Raw genomic sequence first — 5,677 nt, forward strand, 5'->3', positions numbered from 1 at the left:
TTTTCAGATATTATTGCAGGTTTCGAGATTCGGACGACGCCGCGGGATACAGATCCGGAGAGAGAAAACTGAGATAGCACTCTGTGTGAAATTACAGAGCAGGAGACCGGGACAGGGGCGCTGGGCACCCTGGTCCCTGGGACAGAGGCGCTGGGCGCCCTGGTCCTTTGGACAGACAATGTACAGACAATTTCCAGACAGTGTTTCAGGGTGCAGAACAGTGGTTTCCGGTGCAATTTTCAGGACAGTGGTGCCCGCGCCCCCGTCCTGAACATTTTCAGTCCGATTTTGATTCCAGGTACATATCTGCATTCTTATTTCATCCTTGTACTTACAGCTGTTCATTGTTTAATCTCAATTCTGCAATCTTGTTATTGGTTCATACTTGCATTTTGGGATTAGGGTTTGAACTTGCATTACTTAATCTTACAATTTCAACAAGGGAATAGGAATCCTAATAGATATCCCGTGGCTCTCTCTTTCACCAAAAGAAGTAGCCAATTGTGCGATATCTCTAGGCTCTTTCGTATTCTGTAACGTGTGTCAAAAGGTAGGATTAGGGTATGATGACCTAGTCTCGCTTTTTCCCCCACACATATGTCTTGTCTAGTTTTGACAAATTTCACTACTAAAATAGACAAACAAATAGATAATTGTAGAGGACAGTTAGCTCAGATTTCTCAAGCTTATGATCCTATGGCTAACTTAACCGACACTATTGAAGGCCAAATTTTTACTATTATGGAGCAGAGTAGGAATTTTGAGAAGGAGAAGGAGAGAATGGTTAGGTAGACAGGTGAACTCCTAAACCTAATTGGTCCCCGGTTAGACACCTTAGTGTATCATAATATGGACTACATTCATAACATGTCTCAGGAGACTCCAACTGAGATTGCGGCTATAGAATTTCATGCTTATGTTTTGAATGGTTTTGTTTCAATTTTGGAGAAGTTGCGGGTAGGATGGAACACCCATCTTGGGTTCCTTAAGATGGCATATGCAGATATACTTAAGCATGTATAGATTTTATCATCCGGTGTGTGTATATATATAGAATATTTTGTTGTACACCCTATCTTTGGCATTGTTGTCAAAGGGGGAGAGATGAGGTGAAAAATGTACAGGCTGATTGTGTATTGAGTGTACAGTTCGATGATGCAAATTTTTGGATTGTTGATCTAAGGGGGAGCCTTAGAATTCTTTATTCTTGATCCAGTGTACAAGTTTCACAAGTTTCAACACTTAGTCATTTTTCACAAGTGTTGTCATCAATGCCAAAGGGGGAGATTGTTGGCAATTGACACTCATTCGGTGATTTCTGAAGCTTTATTTATGGTATAGGGTTGTCATTGATGGCAAATCTTCTTAGTGATTCAATCTAGGGATCGTGATTCATCCTATCTGAAAGTAGGAGTTAACCAGTAAAATAGGGCTATCTTGTTGATGGTTTGGTCTGGAAAGAGTTCCGATGATTGTAGTGTTTTTTATGATGATTTTTTGATCTCGGTGAATGGGAAGAACCTTAGGAAGTGTGTGATTATAATCTTTTGGTCCGGTGCTATGTTTTGTTCGAGATTGAAGTCGACATGTGACTACACATTACAATTCTTGAAGCCGACTTGAAGGAAATTAATTTTGTGTTAAGACCGGATATATAAGATCGAATTGGCGATTGGTTTTCATGGTAATGCTATTGTGGTGATCCGTTTTGGTGCGATTGAGCACAGTTTCACGTGCGCATTTGTTTTACAGACAATCTGGTAGCTGACTGAGATAGAAACAGAGTATTTGCATAGAAAGGATAGTTAGAGATCTTGTTCTTAACTGGAACTCATTCGTGCATTATCAGATGCTATTTCAAAGTTAATTTCATTTTATTTTCTCATTATAATCAAATTGTAAGTTAGTGAGACTTCCTTGAGGGTTGTAGCCTTTCGGGCAAATATCTTTTGAGCAATGAGCTCTAGGCAGTGAGCTTGAATGCAAGTGCATTCCCCATATATGTAATATTTATGTACTCCTGGCCATAGTATATAAATATTATAGGTTCCAGCCCCACTTTGGTTTTACCCTTTTCGGATTTCCACGTAAAAATTATGATGTTGTGGATCTGTGGTTTATTTGTTGCATGTTTATGTTCTTTTCTGTTATGCATTGCTAATTGGTGGATAAAGAATAAGTTTGTGGATTTGATTTCCAGTACATCACTGATTCACCTCCCCCCCCCCGCTTAGTGATGTTTGATTCTAACAATATCAATACTTGAACATTTCCTAGATGATCCTATTTTAGATTACATTTATCATATTTCCACAATCCATGTTCCTCGCTGTAATTGATTTCTAGATTCAACTATGTGAGAATTTTTGCATTAACATTTCAGGTCACACTTTGTGAACCATCATTAGGATTAAAGAGAACACATGATCCTATTTTAGTTGTTTTTTGTCTCTTAATTTCTCAAAAAGGATACCTTATGAATGCGATGTTATGGTTTTTCAGCAGATGAGGACAAGTTTACTTCAAATGATCCAGATTCTTCTGTAAAGATAGTTGTTCATCCTTGACCTAAAGTGATCCATCGTGTAGGCTCATTTATTGAGACTTCCATCACTATTATTCAACAAAACCATCTTTGTCTATCAAATTTGGAGGACACATTTGAGGGGTTATGTCTCCTCTTTAATGACAATCATTGCATATATATTTTCAAACCACCTAACTTTGGAGATTGTTCAACATTATTTTTCACTTGTTCTTGGTTTCTTACCTTATTCTTTTAATTTGATTATGGAATCATCATATTTCCTAAACAAGGAGACACATGAGCAATTTTTAGATACATTATCATAAATATTCATGCTTTTTCATGTCAATTTCTATCCAGATTGTAATCATTCCTATATTTGTACTTGATTTTGTTTCTTCCAAAAGGGAGACAAATTGTTTGTAGATATTGGGCCACATTTTTCCTTTAAGCACTTACCATTATTATATGATATTATACATTATGGGGGATTCATAGTCTCTATTTTTTCCTATTATGGTAGGGCTATCAATTGTTTCTTCATAATGGATTTAGTTCTTAGGGGGTATTGATGAGTCCTCCATTCATCACCCATTTCATCACTTGTACATGATTGTCCTTTGTATTATCTCTTTTGGAGAGGAGTTTTTCCCATATGCTTTTTTTCCTTTTGGAGAGGAGATTTTCCCATGTGTTTTTTTCCTTTTCTTTATCAAAAAGATAGTTTTGAGCAATTTCTAGTGGTTAGATTTTATTGACATATTTTGTTACTAGTTCTTATATTCGTAGTCAAAGTAATATCTTCATTTTATGCTTCCAAGCTCACAATTTGTTGCTAGTATCTTCAATTTTTATGATTCTTATAGCATTGGGAAGGTATTTCAGAGCTCTTTGGATTTATTCATGTACTTTTTCTAGAATTTTCCCTAGGTTCATTTTATTTATTTTTTAATTTTTCATATTCTATTCAATTACTTGGACACTTGACACTTGGAAAGGATTTGTTTGTATGAGATGTCATAATTAGATCTATTAATGCATTGGGATTATTGAGGTCTATTTTTTATGTAAGGAGATATTATAGGTTTTTTTATTCATCCTATTGTTGTCATCCTAGAAGAGGATAATTATTAGTCTTAACAAAATGACTTGCTAACACATCTCAGGTGGCTATATATTTTTCCTTATTTTCATAATCATGCTTTAACTAGCCACATTAGGGGATATATGGACTTGGGATATCATCATAGACCATGTTGTAGGAATGATTTGTTCTATTGTTGATCCTAACAATATGTGTATTCTATCAAGCATCGATTTTCCCCACAGACTTTGGAATAGGCTTTGGAAGATCCATGGAGACCTCAAATATCAACACTCTTTCAAATATCTCTGCCACAGACTCAAAACAACTTGAATATCATTCGAACACAACTCTTCTTCTCTAACTTCACAAAATTTTGCACACTTTGTCTCACATTCTCTACTATGCTCTTCCATTCATTCTTCTTCTCACCACCACTCTCAACTCAATCATAAACATTCATTATTTACAAGATAGGTAACCAAAGCTTGAACCAAGTTGACCTGAACTATAATATACCTTTTGGACCAAAAACATACATGTTGATCTACTCCAGGAGAAAGAGGGGATCAAAACACATCTTCCAAAAATCAATTCACTGATCTACAATCATCTGAATATCATATCAACATGCTATGTATCCATATAAGAAATTAATGGTCAAAACATATTCTTCAATGAAAATAACTCTAATATAGATCTCCATATGATTTGGTGAGACCCATAAAATATCAAAAAACCTTTCACAAAACATATCTAGACCTAAGGATAGGTCTAACATAGAATATCACAACCAGCTATGAACAATGCCACAACATCCAGAGAACACAAAGATATTTCCGAATCACCAAACTATCATATCCATGATACAAAAACTATATCCAAAGAAGATAACAATAAAAAACAATATCATCAAAACTTTTCAGACCTGGGCACTTCTGAAACAACCAATCAAAATAGCTACATCGTCAACACAACAAGATATCTCTGCACCACAACTTTCCGGACCAACACCAATCTGGAACAACAAGTTTGGCATCAATGAAAACCACAACAATACATACTTCCAATAGTCATTAAACTTTGGATTATTAATTATTCCAATTTATGGGAACGACTTCTCCAGTCACCAACAGATCTATTTCTTCCTAATGGGAGAAATATCATTTGTAGGTAGCGGATCATGTTTTGTCTTTAGACTTCCATACTTGGCACAAGAGCTACTTCTTTATGGGGGATATTCCTATCCTCTTTTTCTCTCTCCATGGGGAAAAATATATTGCTATTGTATGACAAAAGTATTCTTTTGGGGGTCACATCAAGTACTCCTATCCTTCTCTCACTAGTGCATATTTTTCATTTTCTCTTTTGAAAAACTTTTTTTGATTTGTTTTCTCTTTTTTCTCTTTTTATGAGAGATTGCATTTATATGCACTTGTGTATCTCATTAGGCCTTGTAGTTTGGACCCACCCATTCATACATTCATGCATCCATCTTTGCATTTATCATTAAGTTTTAGCTTCTCCGTAAGTTGATCTTAAGGGGGGGTGTTGAAAAAATTAGGATATAACCTTAGTAATTAATTAATCAATCACTAATTATTTAGGTCCTTTATTACTTTATTATGCTTAAGCTAAACTTAGGAGTTATTTTCTATTATTAGATTGAGATAATTATAGGTCATGTTGAATCAAGTCATAAGATGAGAACAATTGTCATGCACTAATTCAATCCTCGCCTAGGTTTAGATCTATGCTTTTATCTTTATACTTGCATAAGCATTCTCTGTAGTTTATCTAATTCATGTACATTTTAATCTCAATATCAAATTCCTCTTTGGATCAATGTCTCCCAAGGTTGCATAGCTTCTTCTCTTATATCTGATAAGTATTTTGGTTGTAGGTGGTTTTTGGGACTCGTGGGGTTAGTTATTAGCTCCAACAAGAGTTGGATAATATTGAATTTTAATCTTATAAACTTGGGGGATAGATCCATAAATGCATATTTTATTTTACATAGGAAAAAATGATCAAGGGTGATGAAACAATGAAGTATGTGCACAAAA

This window comes from Cryptomeria japonica, chromosome 5 (genome assembly GCF_030272615.1).
Source record: "Cryptomeria japonica chromosome 5, Sugi_1.0, whole genome shotgun sequence".
NCBI classification, from domain to species: Eukaryota; Viridiplantae; Streptophyta; class Pinopsida; order Cupressales; family Cupressaceae; genus Cryptomeria; species Cryptomeria japonica.